General features: G+C 39.6%; 1 long non-coding RNA gene across 2 annotated transcripts in view; it reads right to left on the bottom strand.

The window, feature by feature from the left end:
- The window catches only part of LOC140530206 (uncharacterized), a 53,508-nt gene extending 33,908 nt beyond the window's left edge, over nt 1–19,600 (bottom strand). For both annotated transcript variants that reach the window (XR_011975848.1, XR_011975847.1), the window contains exon 1: nt 14,182–19,600. This is a non-coding gene — a long non-coding RNA (uncharacterized lncRNA). The remainder of the gene's footprint in view (nt 1–14,181) is intronic.
- Nucleotides 19,601–24,937: the final 5,337 nt, after the last annotated feature.

Genomic DNA, 24,937 nt, shown 5'->3' on the forward strand with positions numbered 1-24,937 from the left:
CTCTACGTATAGAGTGTTGCAATTTCTACTTCACACTTTTCTTGAAGTATCTAGTTCTGAGGATTTATTCAGGTTCACAGAACAACTGAGTCCTTAACTTGCCAAAATTGTTCTTTCCAGATTCCAAGCCAAAAGAGTTTAAATTCAAGAATCACTGGGCTCTTTTTCTAGCTTTTTGTTAGTGATTCCTTTGCTGGATCAGCAGCAATAACTTAAAAGAAACAAAGATGTACTGAAAGGGCAGTCAGGGAAAGGGGGTTTTCTCAAGGGACTCCTCAGATCCTTGACCAGTCTTAAAAGTCTTCTTGAACTCTGGGCTTGCTCATGCTATTCTACTACCTTCTTTTAGGAAGATCATTGTGATCTTGCTTCTCCCTCTCCCCTTTGCTATCCCCTTGTATGTTCACCTATACCTAAAGGCCTTTTGAGTGTTTTGCTGAAGTGTAGGAAATAGCTTGAACAAACCTTTGGTGAAAACTGGACTAGAGCCTGGATGTCCTAACATGACTGAACTAGGAGGGGCATATAGTAAAATATAGAAAACGCTTTTTCTTTGACAGGATAAAAAAAGGTCATTGAGATTGAGGAACATGTCAAAGACCATAGAGGTCACATTACAAAGTATTTGAAAGCAGAGTTGTACTGCACAAAGTCCTAAGCAAGTTCTACGTTATCCGTTAGAGGAAAGAAACTTAAAACAACTTTGAGATATCATCTCATACTTATAAGATTGTCTGAAATGACAGAAGGGGGAAAATGACAGATGGTAGAGGAGATACAGAAAATTTGGGATGCTAATACACTGTTAGTGGAACTGTGGATTGATTTTGCCATTTTGGAGAGTAATCTGGAATTATGCCCAAAGCTATAAAACTGTGTGTGTGTATATTTTGATGCAGCAGTTGCACCATTAAGTCTGTTTCCCAAGGTGGTCAGGGGAAAAGGAAAAGAACAAGAACAGACATTTTCTAAAATATTTATAGAAACTTTGTGTTGGTAAAGAGCCATCAATTGAGTGGATGTCCATCAATTAGGGTATGGCTAACACGTTGTGATATAATTGTGATGGAATATTACTGTTATAAAGTGATGAGCAGGTTTGGTTTTAGAAAAAGCAAAAACATGGAAAGATTTGTCATGGAAATAATGAAGAATGATATGAGTGAAATCAAAAGTCTTGGATACAGTAACAGCAATATTGTTTCAGTGACCAAATGACTAAGCTATTATGAATATAATAAAAATTCAAATCAGCTAAAGAAGACCTAGGAAGAAAGATGCTATCCTACCTCCAGAGAAAGAACTGATAAATAGAAGTATGCCTTTATGATCTCTGTATCTCTCTAGATTTAGGTACATATCTATATATCTAGAGAGATAAACATACATAGATACGTACACAATTATGTCAAATAGTAGCCTTAGCTAGTGTGGGGTGGGGAGAGAAACAGTGTGGAACTTAAAATGTAACCAAGCATTAAATTAAAAAAATTCTAAGCAAGGTACTGGGACATCAAATTCTTTCCAGGTCATGAATGTAAGCCAGATGGTCTAGCCAGCAGCCATATAAAAGAGTTGTTACCTTCCTGCAAGAAGATAAAGATTGAATCTGGAAGACACCAGCTCAGACGAGGTTCACCAACAACTGAGCCTGCCTGTGATCTAGCTCAGGGGAGGAGACCTTCTATGGCCAGACCACCACCCCCTCTCCCCCACACACAGTAAGCTCCAGGCTAACTCGGAAAGAATTCACCTGGCCTTTTCCTTGGCAAACCAGCCAGCTCAGCACCAGGTAAGCTGCAACATTCTAGCTTTGAGCCGAAAGAACTAGAAGCCACGGTACACAAAGCCTCAAGGTCTCGGCACAGGAACTGTGGAACAGAACCCCCCCTGCGCCTCAGAAGCAGAGATCCATTTTAAGAGCCAGGAAAAATGCAAGCATGAGCAAGAAGCAAAACAGGAAAGCAAAGACCACAGAATCTTACTATGGGGACAAAGACTATAATACAAATATGGAAGAAGTCAGCATTGAGACTAACTCATATCTGAAACCTCAGAAGGGAATATGAACTGGTCAAGCCCGAAGAGCATTTCATGGAAGAGCTCAAGAAGGATTTTAAAAACCAAACTGGAGAGGTAGAAGAAAAATTGGCCAATGATTTAAAAAATATGAAAAGAATTCACTGAAGAGAACAATTCCTTAAAAAGGAAAATTGGACAAATGGAAGAGGAGATGCAAAAACTAACTGAAGAAAACTATTAAAAATTAGAATTTGTGAGGTAGAAGCTAATGACTGAGACATCAAAATCAGTCAAACAGACTCTAAAGAATTAAAATAGAAGAAAATGTAAAATATCTCATTGGAAAAACTGACCTGGAAAATAGATCCAGGAGAGAAAAATCTAAGAATTATTCATCTACTGTAAAACCATGATGAAAAAAAAAAAAAAAAGAGCCTGGACAATATCTTTCAAGAAATCATCAAGGAAAACTTTCCTGAGGTCCTAAGATCCAGGAGGCAAAATAAGTCATAGAAAGAATCCACCTATCTCACCTCTTGAAAGATATTCCAAATTGAAAATGCCAAGGAATATTGTTGCCAAATTCCAGAAGTATCAAGTTAAGGAGAAAATACTTCAAGCAGCCAGAAGGAAACTATTCAAATATCAAGGAACTACAGTCAGGATCACACAGGACACTTTGTAGTTTCTACATTAAAAGATCGAAGAGATTGGAATATGATATTCTGTAAAGCAAAGGAGCTTGAACTACAACAAGGATCCATTACCCAGCAAAACTGAGCATATTTCAGAAAAGGAGATGGACAGTCAATGAAATAAGGGATTTTCCAGACCTTCCTGATGAAAAGGCCAGAGTTCAATAGAAAATTTGATCTTCAAATACAAGTCTCAAGAGGCATTAAAAAGATCCTCCTACTGCTACCGCCCTAATGGGGCACTTCTTTGCAACAGTTCAATTTGAAGATGTAGATGCGCCATCTAAAAAATTGCCTTTCCCATCATAACTTTGGCAACAATTAAGGATGACACAATTGGCACCATTGTTGGTGCAGTAGGTGGCACTCTTGAAAGAAAAAGACCCCTCATGGAGGCTGCTTAAATGTTTTTGGGAAAGGAAACGTTAGCCAAGTGTGGCAATAAATCGAATTGACTAACAATCAGTGAGGGGATGGACAAGGAGGTGGGCTGAAAACCTTCAAAACTCCTACTGAAGATGTAACAAGGCTCAGCTGCCTCCAGCTACTGGGAGAAAGTTATCCTTTACCCAGTCAATAAGCAATGGTGGGCTGAAGTAAGAATTCTACTTAGATAAGATTCTCTTTGTAAAATCTTCTGGTTGTGGGGGTTCCACCCATGACCAAGAAGCATATACCCTTAGGATTTGGGCAATTCATTCCATCAACAATGTCCTTCACAAGGACTGGGGGCTTTAAATGGAAAAATGGTAGAAAGGAAAAAACCTTAGTTTGGGTAATTAGTTAATATAAGTGCAATAATCATTTCTCATTACCAGCCCTGATAACTAGTTCATTCCTCCCAAAATCAATGATATGGAGTGACTGCTAGACTCTCATGTGAGAATTTTCATGGATGTGTTAAACATTTAAATACATATTGAAAATATACCAGGGAGCTTTATAATCATTGAAAACTTCTCCCACTTAAACTTAGTCACCCGAAATTTCTTAGAATTATGGAGTGGATTAAGACTCTACAGCCATATTGTTAGTACAGGTCATTTTCCTTAACAATCTTTCCCCAATGATGAACTTGTAACTTGCTCAGTTTCAAGAAGACTGAGGAAAGAACTGGATGTTTTACCCTTATTTTTCTTTGCACACAAAGTATAGTCTTATCTCCTTTTTGTACATTTTAGTCTAAAAAGGATTTTGTGAAATGTCTGAGACAGAGAAAGTAATCAAGCTCTTTACAGTCACCCTGAAATGGAAAGGGGATCAGTGATGTTAAATGGGCATTAGAGCTTATTTTGAGTGGATAACCACCAATTCAACAACTCAGAAGCTCCTTGGTATAACCTATACCCAATGGAAAAAAATTTCTTCCACTGTCAGAAAATTTTCTATAACCTTAAGGATATATTCCCCTCAGAGTCCTGTGGCCGCAGGGGTCAATATCTCCAGTGTCCCACAAAAGCTTTGGCTCAGAAGTCTATAGAACCTAAAAGCTCAGGGGAAAAGACATATCATGACATGAATATCATATTCTAATGTTTTCTCTGGTACCAGGATTTTTTTTTAAATGCCTCCTACAAAGACTTCGTACTCAGAAGTATCTTAAGTCAATGGAAGCTACTATGAGACAAAGTTTAGGGGCTATGCAGTAGAAGGAAGAAAATAGTTACCTTCAGATCTTAAAACATGATGAAGAAAGAAGAGGAAAGCTCCCAACCCAGGGCCAAGTCATTACAAAGGCTTTAAGGAGGACTTCCAAGAGGCAAGATGGTTGAGTAGGCAGGGAATTGCCTGAATCCTCCCGTGCTCAACCTCTAATAACTGTGAAATGGCACCCCCACCCAAATGAATCTAGAAGAGGTGAATCAGTAAAAAGATGGAGTGAAAATATTCTAAGCCCAAGAAACTTGAAAGTTTAGAAGGGTTGGATTAGCCCACAGCTCTACCAACAAGTGTCTTCTCCCGTATTTTCTCCAACATTTATTGATCTTCCTGTTTTGTCATGTTATCAGATTGGCTAGGTGTGATGTGGTACTTCAGAGTTGTTTTGATTTGTGCATCTCTCTAATCAATAGTGATTTAAAGCATTTTTTCATAAGACTATAGATAGCTTTAATTTCTTCCTCTGAAAACTGCCTCTTCATATCCTTTGCCCATTTATCAATTGGGGAATGACTTGTATTCTTGTACATTTGACTCAATTCTCTACTTTAGAAATGAGACCTTTTATCACAGACATTAGTTGCAAAAAATCTTTCCCAGTTTTCTGCTTCCCTCCTAATATGTTGGTTTTGCATTGGGTTTGTTTGTGCAAAAGCTTTTCAATTTAACATAATCAAAATTATCCATTTTGTACTTCATAATGATCTCTCTTCTTATTTGGTCACAAAGTTCTCCAATTTGGAAGTATGCCCAAAAGGCTACAAAAAGTGGAGATACCCTTTGACCCAGCAATATCACTTCTAGGACTGTATCCCAAAGAAATCATAATATGGGAAAGGGGCCCACGTATATGAAAATATTTATAACAGCTCATTGTAGTGGCCAAGAACTGGAAATCAAGGAGATGCCCATCAGTTGGGGAATGGATGAACAAGTTGTGATACATGAATGTAATAGGATGCTATTGTTCTATAAGAAATCACAAACAGGAAGACTTCAGAGAGCCCTGGAAGGACTGATATGAACTGATGCTGAGGGAAAGGAGCAGAACCAGGAGATCATTGTACTCAGTAACAACCACAATGTGGGAGGCATTTTTCTGGTAGACTTAGCTCTTCACAGCAATGCAAGAACCTAAAATATTCCCAAAGAACTCAAGGCAAAATGCCATCCACATCCAGAGAAAGAATTGTAGAATTGGAATGCAGAATGAAGCAAAATATTTTCTCATGTTATGTTTTGTTCGGGTTTTTCCTCATGGTCTTTTCCCCCATTCATTTTAATTTTTCCATGCAACATGACTAATGTGAAAATATACTTAAGAATGTATGTATAGAATATTGCATGCCATCTTGGGGAGAGGGAGAAAATTTAAGAGTTATGGAAGTGATTGTAGAAAACTGAAAACAAACTAATAATAAAAAAGAAACTTGGAAGATCAACAGGAAAGATCTGTTTCACTCAGGTAAAAGAGGAGTGCAGGACAGGATGTATCACAGTAAGCCAGTGGGAGAACCTGAGTCCCCAGTACAGCACCAAACAGACAAATGCTAACACTAGGATTCTCTTCCCCTCTCCCACCACAGGGCAAATGGGCAGAAGCCAGCACTAGATCTCCCACATGCCTCGGAGTAACAACATCAGGTAAGCTATAAGATTCCTACAGCCTCTAGCAGTTCCAGCCGCCACCACCACCACCCCCCGTGCCCCAGAATACCACCCGCCTTCTCCTCCACGCCGTGTAGTACTAAGGTCCCAGCACAAGAAGCTTGGGATAATGTCTCTTTTACCCCATATGAGGGGTTAAGGGAATAAAAGTTTTTCTTGTCCATTAATAGGCCCTATGTGTCTACATGTGTTCCTTTTGCCCTTGAAATAGAGGCCATGTTCCCAGATCTAAAAGTATTTCAATTGCACACATCTTGCTGCTTAGAACTCCAGCCCAGTTCATGGCTGGGACAGATCCCATGCCGAGTCGGAGCCCTGGTATAGAGCCCATAGGTGCTGCCATGAATAGATTACAAGTAACCACTGGAAAAAAAAAAGTGGTTTAAAGGATATCAAGACAAGATCTAAATGGGAGTACAGCAAAGAGATAAAAGAGCTGGGGGTAACTTAATAGCTTTAAGCCACCGCCAGGCTAGCAGCAGGAAGGCTAACCACCACATAGGCTGGACTACCCACGTCAGGTAAGACATAGAACAAGCTTCACAAGGACACGAATAACATAATCTGTTGTAGGTAGGTAGAGGGCACCAGTCATTATCTGAAGCAGATCCACTAAAATACATGGAACCTGCCAAGGTATAGGAACAAATGAATAATGGCTCGATAGTATTATCTCCAATGGGTAAGGTTAATTTTTTACAAAAGAATTTTAAGGGAGATTCCTGGTGGGATCCTGTCTAGAACAATCCTCTATAGTCGGTCCTTCATTTTTGAGGGTGAGGGTAACAAATTGTGCCAGGTTGAGAGCAGAGTAGCCATAACTCAGCCTACCTGAAAGGTAAAAAGGTTCAGTAAATGCAGCAATCCTCACTCTTTCTGTACAATTTGTTGACCAGAACACTAAAGCATGTAAAATACAAGATAGGCCTGAAGACCTGAGCTTTCCATCCAGAAGGTACTAGACACAGTTGCAGTCTTAACTGGATCATAATTTCTTTGGATTCAGGCTTACTTTAAGTATCCTCAGATAATCCTACTTATTTTCATTCTTGCTAACAAATTTCCATCTGGAAAAATCACACATAGAACTTTGATTTCTTGCCTGGGTTAATCACAACATTATTAATGAGGGAGGGGTGGCCTTGGTCAAAGATTCTTCTGAAGTTAGAGCATATCAGAAACATGCTGCAGAAAGGAGGGCTGCGTGTAGGGGGGTAGGTTCCTAGTCATTTATCAGAACACTATATGCCAGCACATTCATTAGAGCACAGATGGTTCCCAGATATCTGATGACCTAGGCTTTAACTGTGGTTCTTCCAACAGCAGCTTGAATTATGTAGGCTCTGCAAAAACAATCTCCCCTGGTGAGGATGCTATGCTACCTTAAGTTACCAAACTCACTGGCACATACAGCTGAGCTTGCCTATGGCCCTAAGCTCAGCAGAGGAGACCTCCTGTGTCCAGACCTCCCTTCCCCCACACTTAATGAGGTAGCTCCAGGATAATTGTGGGGAAACTTAAAAAGATCTCACCTAGCCTCTTTCCAACACCAGCCAGCTCAGTATCAGGTAAGCTGCAGCATATTTTAACTTCTAGCTGAAAGAACTAGAGGCTACAACACACAAAGCCTCAAAGTTTTAGGCACAATAACTGTGGGACAGATCTCCCTGTGCCACAGACACAGGGATCTACTTTAAAAGCCAGGAAAAGGGTTATTATCATGAGTAAGAAGCAAAGCAGAAAAGAAGACCATAGAATCTTTCTATGGGGACAAGGATGAAAACACAAATACCAGAAGTCAGCAGTGAGATTGTACTCCCATCTGAAACCTCAGAAGGGAATATGAACTGGTCCAAAGCACAAAGACTTTTAGAAGTGCTCAGGAAGGATTTAAAAACCCAAATTAGTGAAATAGAAGAAAACTGACCAATGACTTTAAAAATATAAAAAAAAAAATCACAGGAAAATTTAAAAGAATAATTGGACAAATGGAAAAGGAAGTACAAAAACCTAACTGGTGAAATAACTCCTTAAAAGGAATAATTGGAAAGATGGAAAAGGAGATGCAAAAGTTAAATGAAGAAAACAATTTGATAAAAAATAGAATTGGGTAAGTAAAAGCTGAGACTTTGAGAATCAAACAATCTAAAGAATTAAAAGATAGAAGAAAATGTAAAATATCTAGTTGTAAAAACAACTGACCTGGAAAATAGAGGCAGGAGAGAAAAATCTAAGGATTATTGGTCTACCAGAAAGCCATGATGAAGGGAAAAAAAAAAAAAAAGAGCCTGGACAATAAGTTTGCATTTCAAGAAGACCTACAACTAATACTACTCATTTTCAAAGCTGTCTGTCTTGTAAGGTTCTCTTTTGTTCTGTTGTGAAATTAAGGAAAATTGACCTGAAGTTTTAGAACTAGAGGGTAAAATAGAAATTGGAAAAGTTCACTAATTGCTCCTAGGGTCAAGGAGAAAGTGTTACATGCAACTAGAAAGAACTACAGTCAGGGTAATAAAAGACTTAGCAGCTTCTACAAAGGGCATGGAATGTCATATTATTAAAGGCAAAGGAGCTGGGTTTGCAACCAAAAATAACCTCAGCAAAGCCAAGTGTAATCCTGTAAGGGAAAAATGCATATTTAATGAATTAAAGATGTGTCAAACATGCTTGAGGAAGAGATCAGAATGGAATAGAAATTTTTTTATTTTCAAATATGAAAATCAAGAGAAACAAAATAAAAATATAACATATAGTATAAGCATTTAGGCTATAAGTGAAGAATGGACACGCAACATCTATAAGCTGTCTAGAAGTAGAAGTTTCTTCTTCAGGAGGCATGAATAGGAGGGCTGTCAACAAAATCTGTAAAGGCAATGATTTCTATTGAGTTAAATGGCTTTTGAAGCCCCTTTTGGCTCATGTAATTGTGGGCTGTGAGCTATCACATACTGGTGTCCTGTCATTATTACTTAATTACAACAGGTCTTTGAAGATATTGGGATATCACACTGTAAGTCAAGAATTTCTGGCCATGACACACCCTTTTCATGTGACAAAGATCTTATGTTCAGGTGTCTATGATTAGAGCTCATAAGATACCCAATCCAGCAGAAAGAGATCCCCCTAGGATAAAACCCACAATAATTCCTGAAAGTCAGAAGATATCCCCCCCCTGAAGAAAATATTCCTTGATTTTCATTAAGGATGAACAGTCACCAATGGTAAAAGAAACCACACGTTAAAGTGGTTGACCCCACAAACATTTGATCCTGAGTATGAAGGACAAAACAACCAGACATTCATGTTTTATCATTAGATGTGGCTTCACATGCACTGAACCTAGAGTTTAACAAGCAAAGAGTTTATGATGCCATGTGGAATATTAGCCAAAATAAATGTGTTGCTTTTTTGAATACTAGAGATCCAGCCTTCCCAGTTAGACTTCAGTTTAAGTTTCAGTTCAGACTTATTGAGTGCGTGACCCTAGGGTCACCATCTTTCAGTGCTGACAACTAGAAATTTCAGGGAAGGTATAGATGTAACTAAGTAGAGAGTTCTCACTAGAAGTACTTAGATCAATGAAACGATAGGTCTAATTTAAACCATTTTGACTTCAATGCTTCACCTTGGCATAGATATTTTCCTGAGTTGTTAAAGGGAAGCTAGTGGAACATTAATCAGTCACACTAGAGTTAGACCAGATTTTCACTGAACATTTTGCAGATTATTGATGTATTTAAGTCAACATCCTCCCCCCCCCCTTTGTTATTCCTTGTTCTCACTGCAACAAGAAACATGAAAAACTTACAGTAGCAATTTCATTAAAACACAAGACAGTTACATTATTTTTTTCTACATAACCACTGGTAACAGATGGAGTAAAACCTAAGCTATCTGTGTAATCCCTTTGTTATTGTGATGACAAGAACCATAGTGTGTAGAACTCATATAAGATTACATGCTTTCTTGGGGAGGAAGGAAGAAAGGAGGAGAAAATTTGGAACTTGTAATTGTTGAAAACTGAAAAAAATAAATTAATAAATTTGAAAGAAAAAGAACCATGCAGGAAGGAGCATTACTGGGAAGCTATTCCTGGTGGAGGTTATAATAAGGGATCAAGACCCTCCCCTGACCTAAAAAAGCAAGATGGCAAACATCTAGTGTTAGAAATGAGTACAGCCAATGATGACAAGGTTAGAACCATTGAAGGATCAAAGAAAAACTACTAAGAGCAAGGCTAGCAAGGAAGCCAGATCTCCCCTCCTTTTTTTTTTTTTTTTTTTTTTAAAGGGAGATGGGTGTGGGGAATAGATTTTATGCAAGTTTTAGAAAAAAATCACTTAGAGAAGGGGTAACTGATTGCTGCCTTTTCAGCAAGGGACAAGGTCTGTCCTTGATTCTTTGAGATATGAGTGTAACCCATGTACCTCTGATGGTTCCAGTAACTAATAGACATGGACATGAAAGACCACAACTTTAGACAGATTTATCAGCCCTGGCAGATATTAGGGCTAGAAGTCTCAGCAGGCTACATCCTTAGGACACGTTCCAGTGATTTAAAACAAATGAGATATAGCTGAAGAGTTGAGGATAGCTTTTTTATTTAAATCTATCCAGTCTAATGCTTGCAAGAGGGCAATACCTCTAACAAGGCGGACTGTGATAAGACTTGATCATAAGAGTTTTTGCTTAAAAGAACAATTTCAGCGTTCATAGTTTGTGAAGTTTTCAGTCATGGCTCCTGGGAAAATCAACAATGCAAGTCTAGATACACTAGTGATTTGTTACCCTGAGTTACTTATCAAGCAAAGCACTTAATACCAAGTGAAGTACATTAGAGAGGAGAACAAGGCTTTTTCTTGTTTCTACCAGGGTGTCCAACTTGTTACTTGAATGAACTTCTTAATTCTAGATCATTGAGACCCTGTGATTGCTGTCTAACTCTACCTGCTGTGGAATTCCCATGAGCCATTTTGGCTTATGGCAACTATGTTATTCTGCCACTTGAAGTGGTCATGAAGTGTTGAACGCCATCTGGAATTTCAGGCTTTGAATTGTTTAACAGAGTTATGTAAGGTTTTCATTCTGTGATCCTATTCAATTGTTGCCAAAGGTTCAGTAAGACTTTTTTTTTTTTTTTTTTTTTAAATCAAAGCTAACACTGACTGACTCATCATAAAGTCTGGTTTAAGGACTATTTCCAAAAACAGAAACATGATGTGACTCAAACTAGATTGACTAGATTTGATTAAACGTAAGTTCTAAGAAATTAAATATTTTCTCAAAGTGCACACAAATTAAGCAAACTTTGAAGCAGACTCCAATATGCAAGGTTAGAAGGCAAGCCCATTATCGATTCCCATTATCCTTCAGTATAAAAGGATATGAATCCATATGATTTCTTAGTGGTCCTATTTCAGATGACTTCCATTAGCTCCCGTAACTATGGCTCAGTAAAGACCATTTTAGCTGTCCAGCCTCTCCCCTTGATGCTGCTCCACATCCCTCCAAATAGAGATATGGCAGCCAAAGCCAGCTCAATTTCCATACAGACTTGTTTTGTAAAATCTCAGGCAAGGAAGATTGAGCACTACCACTGCATCACTATCATGGTCCCTTAACAGGCGTTTATGATAAAGAAAGGTTAGTTTTCAGAAAGCACCTGGGACTCTTACAGAGGAAAATACAGACTACTTGGACTTTTATAGTCCGCAATTATAAAGGATGATGGTACTATCACAGCTGCGCTCCAGTTTAGGGTCATAACCTTACTGACATTGAACATCACTCTAAAATTTTCCTTTAATGATTAAAAGCTACCCAACCATCATGCTGCTCTCCCCCCCCCCCATCCCAGTGATTCTGCACCCTTCCCTAATTCTCCCAGTACCTCATTCCTTATGGCCATTCCCTTCAAACCCCTCATTATATCTTCCCTTCTGTGTCTCTGGAGTGTCTTCTGCATAGACAATCTGGATTTCATTTTGAATTTTTCCTTACTCCTTTCATCTTCTGACTATCCTTGTAGTTTGGTTCCCCCTCTAGATGACAGTTCTCCCTGGCCATCCTTAGCATTGGCTTTACCCTTCACCCATTTCCCCCTACTTATCAGTCAGGGTGCCAGGGGGGAAATTAGGATTTTCCCCAATTCCCCCCTCTTTCTGGCTTCTGATTTCTACCTCTACCACCATTCAGTAATTTCTCCTGATACTCATGCAAGTCCACAAATCAAAATCCAAGTTGCTGCTGTCTACAGACCTCCAAGGCACTTTCCTTCCTTCCACAAGAAATTCAGTACTTGGCTCACAATCTCTCTCCCCCCTCCTCAAATTCAACCAGGCAGCCCCCCTCAATGTATACATTGACTCCCCCTCAAACCTCCCATGGATCCTCCCTTCCCAATCCCTTCCAGCTAAGAGCATTGACTCAGTTTACTGAAGAGATAAGTCACTCAACTCAGAGCTCCTTCTTCTCTTCCCTTCCCCTTTTCCTTATTCAACATATCTTCTGCTAACTAAATTTTACCCCCCCTCCTCACAAGGTAGCTTTTTTCCTTACCAAAGCTAACCTGTCTATATGTACAAGTTATCCCATTTTGTCTAATCTCCAAAGCAGGCAGTACTGCTATATCACTCCCACTCTCATGCATCTTCCATCTCTCCCTGAATCCTAGATGCTCACATCCTGCCTACAAAAGGTGCATCATGTCTTCCCTATCCTCAAGGAATTCTCCCTTCATCTTTGTGTCTTTACTAACTACTGTTGTTCTCCTCTGCCACTTATGGTCAAGAAATTTGAGAAGACTGCTCAGGAAAGGTGCCTCCCCTGTGTCTCCTTACACTTGTAACCACCTACAATTCCTCTTCTGCCCTCATAATTCAATTGATGCTGCTGCTTTCTCTAGAGTTACCAACAATCTCCTAGTTGCCAAATCTTCTCCCAAGCTTTATTCTTCACCATCTTCTCTGAAGTCTTATAAGCACTGTTCATCACCCCTTTGTTTTGGGGATTCTGCTCTGTTGGTTCTTCTACTTATCAGACCACTTCTTTTCAGTCACCTTTGCTGTATTATTTATGGGTTTGTTTACTCATTACTCTGTGAGTTGAGCAATAGTCATTTAACCCTTCAAATGTCAGGTCACAGAATAGTGACCTTACTTAATATGTTTGCTGCACTGAAAAACCAAAGGAATTTCAGCTGACTATCAGCCAAGTAGCAACATAATGATTTATCATGGCCTTGAGCAGCTAACACACCATATGATCAACCAATTATAAACTCAGAGACTGAAGAGACCTTATAGAAGCCAACTAGAGTTCAATGCCAACTTTTACAAAGGGGTAATCTAAGACCACAAAAGAAAAATTAGTCTGCCCACAATCATAAGTGGCAATGCCATATTTGAAAACCAGGTCCCTTCCATTCCAAAGCCAGTGCTCTTTCCACTACATAGAGGGTATTACAGAACACTGACTAGCCAAAAAACAAACAAACCCCCAAACAAAGAAAAACCCAAGAAGATTGTTTTTTCGGCATCAGAAAGACAAATAGCCTGGACCATGTCATATGTTCCATTGGCATGCAGACACCATTCAAGAGAACATGAAGAAATCTCAAAATTCTGGATGGACTTTCTGTAGCAAGGACATGGAAGGAATACAAACAAGGACCAACACTCGCTAATATTTCCCAAAGGGAAATTTTCAATGAGATAGCAAGTTCATTAGAGTATCATGGAGATTTGGGGTCTGACTATTGAGGGCCAGTGGGGAAAACAAAGGGAGCACAATAGAGCATTAATTCTGGCATTTGCCCATAGAGATATTTTCTGCACATTTCAGAAAAGCACTATTTCCAGAGACTCAATCAATGCCTGCATCTTTAGCTTTCCATATCCTCTTGCGCTTGGGCGTTCACTTTTCTTCCTTCCCAGCGTTACAATACACAGGTGTCCTAAAACCAACAGCTCAACATGAACCGACTCCATTCACTTATTAGTTTAGACCCATGATACTTGAAGTTGACCCTGTCCCTCCCAACTCTTGCAAAAAAGAAAAAAATGCACATCTTAGTTGGAATTTAAGGGAAAAAATTGAGGATTTGTTTTACTTGTGTCTATACTTAAAAAACACTGACCTGCCATTAGTATTTGCCTTCTGAACAGTATGATCACTAGTGACAAAAGCCCACATTGATGGTTTAGTGGAGAGTTTAAGCATCAGTTTCCAAAGCTGAGGACTCAAGCCCAACATTTGTGAGCCTGATGTGCTCACTATTATAGCAATTATAACAACCAAGAACCAAGGCCCTAGACCCATCACAGAATGATCATTGTGAACAGGCTCAGTAGGCATGGAGACAGAATCAAAACATTTCTCTTAAACTCATTGGTGCTATGGTTCTCTCTTCCCATGGCAGTCACTATTTTAATGTTAAAGCTAACTCATTTGAGCTTCTAGCATAAGGATGCACTTTTAGACTTTTCTGAACCTTTAAAAAAGTTTGTGATCATTCTAAGATCTTTCTCAAAGACTACCAGGGCCAAAGGGGATGAATGGACACCAAGAAGAAATGAAAAAGGAACTAGCTACTATAGAGTAATGTTGTAATTACTGCCAATCCTAATGATATCAACAAGAATTTCTTACTTTAGCAATTTCATGCTAAAAGAATACGCAAATATTAAATAGGTCTAGTGAACCTTCAAGCTAGATACGGTGGAAGAAAGACAGGGAGAAGACAAATAAGTTACATAGATTCTAGGAGGTGGGGACGTGGATATCAGTAATTGTTAGGCAGCGATTCCTTCACATCTATTTTTTTTTCTTGGACACTATTATCATCCTGTAATAGTCTGCATGACCTGGCTACAGGTGTTGGCCGTTTAATCTATGGAAGCCCTGCCCTTCAACAAAACAGCTATTCATTCAGAACATGGTCTCCAACATCTGGATTCCAACAATTGGGGGGGAGGAACCCACAATGGTTACTTCTTCTTCACAGGTTTCTGGACTAAGGGGAAAAAAGAACTAATCATTAGAAGTGGATAAACCCTCCCCACCCTCGGAGCATGAAATGGAATCTATGAACAGATAAGTCTCTGCTACTGAGAGATATCAAGTATAAACAACCACATCAAGAAACAGAGGAGGAGCAAGTGATACCAAGACCTCAAAGCAGGTATTCTGATGAATGAGTTTACCCAACCAACTCACCTCACTAATCCTCTTAAACAGCTTTTAGGGTAGTTTGTGTTACTCTCTGCCCCCATTATTTCAGATGCCTCTGGAGAACCCTCTGCACCCCAGTTGTCCTAATTCCACTGGGCTTACTATCCCAATTTCCCGGGCATCTTTTAGTCCTAGACAAGGATTTATCACTTCTATTTAAACCACATGATCCTTGAATCCAATACCATCATCTTATTACTAAACTTCAGAAAATAAAGTCCCAAAACAAACGCTATGACTTTTGAACGCATCAGAGATGTAGAGTTACTTAAGCTATTGGCTGAGGTTTGCCTCCATATTTCATTCTACCTGAAACAGCCCCCAATAGCTTTCCCAAACACTGTCCAGATGGGGACAATAGAGCTCAATTGCTCAAGCCATGATAGAAAGACATTGATCTGGGACTTAGAACAGTTCCTGGCATACAGTAGGTATCTAAGATTTGACTGACTTGCTCCCAAGAATATTTGGGCTTTTAATCAAAAGAACATAGTGAGTAAGGAGGTTGAAAAAAAGACCAATTAGAAAGTAGTTCTAACTGTCCTCCTCTCCAGATTTGGCAGAGTTCTTGAATTCTCTTTTCAGAGGTCTTCCATCCCAATGCCTCTAGCTGTGCTTACTAGCAGATCTGTTATTCTGGAGTTTTTCTAAGGGTTGACTTTGCTGGATGCTACATTTATACCCTGTTCAAATGATAGGGCATTCATCTTGTAACTATAGCTAAGCTCCACCTGCCAGCCTAGCTTATGGCTAAAAGCCCTCCTCTGCACTCTCAAGATCCTACTAATTCCTTCTTTAGCCTCAGTCTAATATTTGTTACTGGCCAGATTCTGACAAGCAGAAGGCTGCTTACCCCAAAATGATCCTAACTCAGTTATTTGCTATTGGAGCCATGCCTGTCATGGGGCATCACGTTCATTGCACCAAATCTCCAAAGTTTGACCTGAGATTGTCAAGCTTTCTATGACACAAATCTTAAATGACAAGCAATAATTCAATCTTTAGTCCAGGTAATGCTTGCCAAATCCCTGCCCAGAAAAACCTCCCTTGTCCACCCTGTGCGACTGGTCCCTGTTATTGTCTAAATGCCAAAGACACTTGTATCCCCTCAACACGTTTAAAAAACAGGGATTCTGAACAGCCATAAACTCTAACCACTACCCCTCTTCTTCCGCTGTGCTCTTTGGAATGCCTGTTCTATGGGCAACAAATTTGCTTTTATCCTAAATATTTTCCTCTTCCACTTATTTTTAGCTGCTAGCAATCGTTGCTATCTGGCACCTGTCATGAGCCTCCCTGACCACCTTCCTTTTCCCAATACTGGTTGCACCTTTACTTATTTTCCCCTTGGTTCACTGGTCTAAGTAGGGGAGCTAAGTACTCCTTGGCTCCCCCCCCCCCTCCATTGCCACTTCTAGGTTCTACATCTGCTTCCATTCAGTAGCTGCTTATTTGAAGTACACAGTCACATGTCCCACACAATCAAGATTCCTGGGAGCTGTTGCCCAAAGATCTTCAGGCCACACCTTCTCCTTCTTCCAGGAATTCAGTACCTGCTCACCATTTCTTTCCAACTCCTACCCACCTAGGGAACTTCGACATACGCAATAACTCCCTTAAACAACCCCAATCCTTCAAGGTTCCTCAATATGCTTTCTTCTCATAACCTATTCCAACTTATCTCAGTCATAAAGACTGGTCATGTCCTTGATGAATGGAGATGTTCAAGGAGAACTAGCTCCTCTGGAGTGTTTACTGAGCCATTTTCAGGACTGCTTATTCACCTTTGGTGACCACCTGTCAAACCCAACTCATCTGTGACTCCAAGAAGCTGTAAAGCACACTTAACAGCTGCCACACCCAAGTAAAATTGTCTGGGAAGATCATCTAAACCAGGTTGAAAAGTAAGGAACAGGCCTCAGACCTGTTGGCACCTTGTGGGGATGGTGGGGGTATCCGTCTGAAGGATGTGAAGACTTCCCCCAACAGAATGGATGGATGACAACAATTTGTTCCAATAGACCATGAAGGCCTTTGAAGTAGGTGCTGTGGAGTACTGAGAGCTTGATCAGACATTGAAGACACCAAGGTCATCTACTGCATCCCAGGCCATCCTCACTTGTCTGAGATTTCTATCTGGATTATATTTCCTTCTTTTTTGTCTTTAGCTTCTGCTTGCCCAGCTCTAATTTTTAAGGAAATATTTTCTTCAGTTAGTTTTTGTACCTCCTCCTCCTCCCTTTTCCATTTGGTTAATTCTACTTTTTAAGGAGTTGTTTGGTGGATTTTCCCCCATTTCTCCAAGGAGTGTCCCTGAAATTTGGAAGATCAACTGTGTAAGACTTCAGGAGTTCAAAAAGAATGAGGGTTGAGAAAAAGCTATTTTATTTGATAATTAGGAGATGATTGGTAACTCTAGAGAAAGAAAAGTTAAGATGGATTAATGAGTTAAGAAGACTGATTATTGAAGGGGGTTTAAGTAGAACATTTTTGGAGGCAGAGCCTAAATGACAGAAAAGCTAGTAAGTTATCTGAGTCCCCCCCTGCCAGATAAAACATTAAATCAAGCTTCTAAATAGATTCTGGAGTAACAGAACCCACAAAAAGATGGGGTGAAACAGTTTTCCACCTTAAGGCAACTTAAGAGGACTTCCAGAAAGTTCTGTCTCACTTGAGCAAAAAGTGAGCACAGCCCTGAGCAGGCCATGTTTAGGAAAGCTAGCAGAGGCCGTTAGCCACAGCAGAGATCAGCAACTGAGGCCACATGGTCCTGGCACGGCAGGCTAGCCATGAAGCTCTCTAGAGCAGAAGAGAGACTGTCAAGCCCCAGGGTACATGACTTGACTGGGCCACCTCAGCAAGTCCACCAGCACCTAAGGCCCCAGGCACAGAAAAGTCAGTGATTAGGTCCCTATGCACAAGAAACTTGGGACTGAATCTATTAGTCTACTGCATAATCTTTGCTAAAATCATTTATAGGCATGTTTTGTCTCATGTGGTACCCTAACTAGAGGACTCTAGGCAAGAGTGACTAACTCGCCCCGCCCCCCCCTTCCCCATGAGGAACACAGTCCTTCATGGCCTTTTCTGGGGCATGTCAACTTCAGCCCTAGGGATCTTTGAAAGAATTCTAGATTAAGCACATCTTTACAGTATTATTTCCCCCCCACCCTTCCACTACTGTTGATACCCCTGTTATCAAGTCTGGTAGGAGAATCCCAAATGAAATATGGTATCTAGCATTGGGTACACACAGAACTGGCTCAGGATGTGGGGCTGGTGAAAGGGCAAATTTAAAGGAGATTTTCCCATGGTTGAATCATTGTAAAACTGTACTGTTGAGAGGTAGATTAAGGGAAGGGAGGTTTAGACTCCTAGACTCTTCACTTAGAAGTACTCCTGAGAACACTCTTTCAGACACCTTACATTAGTCATTTAAGTCCTTTTTTCTGGTCTTGGCAGAGTTAACTGATCCATAATAAGACCAAGAAAGGATTCAACTTTAAGCATGGCCAGATGTCTTTTCTGATATGGATCTGTCTCCATGAATCCCAAACTACTGGCCACTGAAAGGGAACCCTGTACCTGCAAGCTCCACTTTCCTCAGTCATTTTCTAGTTGGCCTCAGATCAATTCCATTGATGATATTGGGAGCAACCATAGTTATTATAGCTTTTCCAGAGGGTTCCTTTGCCATAGCACATTCTGTGCCTCCATCCATGGTATTTCTTTGGAGTCCATTCAAATCATTATTCTTATTGATCCAGAACTAAGGTAATGGTGAGAAGCTGCTCCTTGGGAGAGAATAAAGCTCAGTCAGTAGGTTCCAAATGCCATCAGCTTTGCTTCTCTAATCATCCTATTTCCAAGCTCTGCCCAATTCTAGTTCTGGAGATTGATTTACCTGGCAAAGGGAACCCACAGTAAGCTGCCCTGGCAGCTCCCCTACCATTTGGTTAGATATATTGCTTTTACTTTCCACTGTTGACTTCTTGCCTAGAGATCAAACTGGGGTAAAGGAGGTGAGCTTGGAAGACTCAATTCACATCAAATCATCATTTTCAACTTCATTTTCTTTCTATATGAAATACCATCTTACTTTTTTACGTTTTAATGATTTAATTTTTTTTAAATTTTAGACTCAAACACCAGAACATAATACAGAATAGGGAAAAGAAAGTTAAACTTAAATATTAAAACTTAAATCCAAAGAAAAAGCATGTCATGTACATAGCAGAACTTAATTCTAAATATGTAGTAATAAACTTTCCTTTCAAGAAAGTCTGTACAATAAATACTATACATCCATCTTTTCTTTGCTTATCCCCTTTTCCTTCCCCCCCCCCCATCCCAGGCTGCAATTACGTGCAGATATGTTACACACACACACACACACACACACACACACACACACACACACACACACACACATACATCGACCTACGTAGAATATACTTTCCCCAACAAATTCTATTCCTGATATTTGTGTTTATGCATATCTCTTATTGCCTATCCCTCCCCCTCACTCCTCTAACTTTATTTCTACCTGCCACCTTGCCCTGCTACCCACTCTCCTCCCCCACCATGGATCTCTCTCACCTATCCTCCCATTGCCATAAATCTATACAATTTTCTATAACCTATCCCCTCCCCCCCCCCCCCAGCAATCCCTCATTGTGCCATTCCCATACATTCTTAATGTATAAGAATCTGGTTGTGATATCAAGCATTGTGTTCAACTTTGGGTAGAGTTGTTCAAGAATATTGACAATCTGTATTGTGTTTGTCAAGTAATTCAATTTCCCTTGTCTTTGAGTTTTCTCACTGGGTTGTAATAAGGTGGTTCAAGGTTCCTTCTTGTTCTTGGTCCAGCAGTCTTCAATCGAGGAGTTAAGATGGAATAGATGGCTTTTTGTTTGCTTCCATTTGTAGACCACAAATTCAGGCATTTAGATTGGGAAGTGATAGAGACCATTGCATTTAACACTTTCATTTGTCACCCATGAAAAATCTCAGGCTTAGGTGGACAAAGCCATTTTCTCAAAGTCCCAGCTATCTGAAGAACGAGTGAGAATTTGAACTCGGGTCCTTCTTGCTCCCATGGCACTCACTCCTTGGGATCCCTGTATAGTCTAGCGTCCAAGATTAAGTATGGCACTCACTATCAATCCATTACTCCATCAAATTCCTTCCTTGGATCTCACAGGCCTAGAAATCTGTTCTATTTAAAGGCAGCCAACTGTCGGATTGCCTTTTTTTTTCCTTTTGAGGTTAGCTGCTTAGTTGTTAGAATCAAGAAAGAGACAGGAAGAAAAAAAAAAAAAAGACCATTCTTTGCTTTGTGGGCCAGCTAGGTATTTACAGTTGTTTAGCAGTATTTAAAGTGAGTGTAGCTTTGATCAAAACTCACATTTTGATTTCCAAGGTACCACATCTGCTTTCCATTATTTTCTGACTTGCAGCATTTGACTGGTTATTTCTATTGTGGTAAAGTGTTTGAGGAAAAAGGGGGAGGGGGGAAAAAAAAGACCTAGGTCTTTGACTGTACTTCCCAGAACTGAAGGCATCTGGCTGATTGCTGCCAATCCTCCAGGGGGTTATTTGCATGTGAGGGACTCATTAGTCAGTCGGCAGTATTTGGTTTTATGTGAATTGCACTGACAATGAACGGCTCACATCCTATTAGAACCTTCCACACTTCTATGCTGGGAATTGAGAACCTGGTATCGTTATGGGCATCCTGAAATAGTCATCTGTTGTAGGAAGTGTGCTTGCTTCTTAGTCACTTAAGTGACTTGAAATATGTAGTGCAAATAGCAGTAGCCAGCTCAAAGGGAGGCCTTGGTTGCTTTTATGATTTAACAATATTGAAATTTTACTTGCAAACCAGAAAACAGACAAAGGTCTGGCCAGTACCTACTTCTCTCCCTCCTTCCCCCCAAGAGGGGCTCTCTCTCCATTATATCCATCACCCTCTGTTAGTAGCAGGGATTTTCTACTTAGCTCAATACAACCCAGATGCAAGTTTGATCAGCTGTAAACATAAAGGTTTATCAAGTGACCTCCCTCCATTTGAATACTTTCCTATAGTCATGGTTACACATGTCAGATTTCAAGACAAACAGTCAACTTGGCTTGCTAGCCACACCAAGAAGACCATTTATCAGTTTCCCTCAATAAGGTCTCTTTTTTTCCTCCCTGGGATTGAAAGCAAAACTTACAACCAGGAATCCAGTGGAACTCCCTGCTCTATACAGGGTGGCCCCAAAATCTTGGTACAGTTGGAAATTTTAATAAGCTTCTGACTGTACCAAGACTCCTGGGTCCCTATATAGTCTAGTGTCCAAGATTACATACATCTCAGCTCTCCAGAGCTTGGGATAATCGCTTGCTTGGGCCAACTAAGTCTAGGATTAAAATTTTAAGGAGACAACAATACTCTGGGATCCTCCTCCATGGTATTGCTTTTTTTTTTTTTATTTTGAAAAACAAAAAACTTTTGAAAAGCTGCAGGTTACAAAATAAACCCACGTAAATCATCTGCATTTTTATATATTACTAACAAAGCCCAACAGCAAGAGACAGAAAGAGAAATCCTGTTTAAAACTACAGTAAACACTATAAAATATTTAAGGAGTTTACCTGCCAAAACAAACCCAAGGACTATATGAATACAATGACAAAACACTTTTCATACAAGTAGAGTCAAATCTAAGTAAGTGGAGAAACATCAGTTGCTGCTCATGGGTAGGGCTGAGCTAATATAATAAAAATGACAATTCTACCTAAATTAATTTACTTATTCAGTGCCATATAACAAATCAAACTATATCAGATAATTATTTTCTACAGCTAGAAAAAAATATCAAAATTCATCTGGAAGAACAAAAGGTCCAGAATATCAAGGGAACTAATAAAAAGAAATGTTAGGGAAGGTGGCCTAGCCCTACCAAATATCTCAAATTGTATTATAAATATAATAATCATCAAAGTCACTTGATACTGGCTAAGAGACAGAGGGGTAGACCAGTGGAATATGTTAGGTACCCAAGACGCAGGAGTCAACCAATGTAGGAAAATCTACTGTTTGATAAACCCAAGGGACCCCAGCTTCTGATATAAGAACTCCCTGTTTGACAAAAAATTCTGAAAAAACTGGATAACAGTGTGGCAGGAACTGGGCACAGACCAATACCTGACACCATACACAAGTGTAAAGCGTCCAAATGGACATATGATCTTGGTATAAAGATTGATACTATGAACAAAATTAGGGGAGAGCGAGGAATAGTGTATTTGTCATATTTATGGAGAATGGAGAAACTTATGATCAAACAAGAGATACAGAACATTATGAAATGCAAAATGGATAGTTTTGATTACATAAAATTGAAGTTTTTGTACAAACCCAAAGCAATCAAGTTTAGTAGGAAAGCAGAAAACTGGGAAAGAATTTTTGCAGTTAGTGTCTGTAATAAAAGCCTCATCTCTAAGATAGAGAACTGAGTCAAATGTACAAGAATACAAGTCATTCCCCAGTTGATAAATGGTCATAGGATACAAACAAGGAGTTTTCAGAAGAAATTGAAGCTATCTATAGTCATATGAAAAATGCTCTAAAATCACTATTGATTAGAGAGATGCAGATCCCAAAGAGATCATAGAGAAATGGGAAAGGGTCCCACATGTACAAAAATATTTATAGCAGCTCTCTTTTTGGTGGCCAAAAACTGGAAATCAAGGGGATGCCCATCCATTAGGGAATGGCTGAACAAGTTGTGGTATATGAATGCAATGGAACACTACTGTGCTATGAGAAATGATCAACAGGAAGATATCAGAGAAGCCTGGAAAGACTTATATGAATTGATACTGAGTGAAAGGATCAGAACAACCAGGAGAACTTTGTACACAACAACAACCACAGTGTACAGGCAATTTTTCTGGTAGACTTAGTACTTTGTTACAATGCAAGGACTTAATGACTCTTGAGGCAAAACGCCTTCCCACATCCAGAGAAAGAACTATGAAATTGGATCAGATAGAAACGGATCATTTTCTTTTGTATTACGTTTTGCTTTATGGTTTCTTCCATTTTAATTCTTCTATGCAACATACGTTTAATAGGAACGTACATGTAGAACCTACATAAAATTGTGAGCCATCGCAGGGAGGGAGAGGGGAACGAGGGAGAAAAAAATGGAAGTGATTGTTGAACACTGAACACAAGTAATTAAAATTATTATTGTATTTTTCCCCATGTGGTATTGCTTTTCTAAGGTCAGGCTGATGTTAGGTAGTCAAGAAGATGCTGTGACAGTTTACTAAGGTGACTGTGGACAAGTTACCAATTCTGCATTTCTGGTTCCTTCATCCACCTAAGACAGCTTCATAGCTTAGTACCCAGTTTACAGGTGTATCAAGAGTCTAATGAAATCAGACAAGAAGGATTTTGGAAGGATAGAAGAATCATGAGAAAGGATTGTAATCTCTTACAATTACAGAAGACTCTAGGCTCAAGTTAAACGTACCATCTTCAACCACTATGACATCCGCTGCTATACCACAGGTGCCAAATTAAGTTCTGCAGGTAAGGATAAAAAAAATGCCCAAGAATCCAGAGTTGGCTCTGAGCTATCCCCCATTAAAAATAAAGTCAATATCTGGAGAACTCACTGGAGATGACCTTTCCAGCTAATAGAAAGAAATGCATAGTAAAACTCGATTTCTGTAATGCTATCCAATATAAGCTACTCATATCTCTGCCAGATAATGCTTGCTCCTAACAATTCTGTGGTAAGATTTGCCTCTCTTCCTCCAGTCTCATATTTTCTATCCTTTTAACTTGCTGCAACGACAAGGTCTTATTTTCCACCAAGACTTTCATTGTAATTATTTGGTACTTCAAAACCCTTAGAGTGATAAGAAAAAAATAGCTCAAATTTCTTCCAAGGTTCACAAACCATCTAAAACATCTTTTACTTAACATCTCACATCAAGAGAATGCATTTAAGCTCTGAATTTTCTTTCCTTCCCCTCAAGCTGGTCTGTAGTTTCTACTTGGATAAACTCATTAGTGAAGCAGGAACACCTGTGGCCACAGGCTAAGGGAAGTCACTCTATGTGATGGCTGAGATCATTTCCCCTTTGCCTCGTTTTATCAAGGACCCATGAGAATAGCTAGCAAGTAAGAGCATCATTAAGTGAACATTGTTTGTTAAAACTCACAGCAAGGTATGACAAAAATAAACCCATTTTATCTTGTTTTGTCAACACCAGACTTGTTCTAAAATGCTATAAAAGCTGACTTATCTTCAACTCTAGATTATTCACATTTGTTCACATCTGTAGAAAGTGTTTGCTCTTCTGTTCTAGACTGGAGGAGTATCTTAGCCATCACTAAAGGGTCAGAGTAATCAATGCTTACATAAGGAAAGGTTTTCTATATAACAACCCTTGTGAATGGCTCAAGATTCTTGGGATTCTAGTAAAAATAACGTGATCCTAAGTCCTCTCCCCCTCCATGCTTAATCGATTCTGTTTCCTCCAGCCTGTTTCAGTAGAATGGAAGCTCAAAGCCTCAGGCTTATTAGCTGCCTACATTCTGTGTCCCTAACCCAAAACAAGTATACGAAATGCACCCCTTTCTAAACGATTGTTTC

Source organism: Notamacropus eugenii, chromosome 2 (assembly GCF_028372415.1).
Source record: "Notamacropus eugenii isolate mMacEug1 chromosome 2, mMacEug1.pri_v2, whole genome shotgun sequence".
Classification (NCBI taxonomy): domain Eukaryota; kingdom Metazoa; phylum Chordata; class Mammalia; order Diprotodontia; family Macropodidae; genus Notamacropus; species Notamacropus eugenii.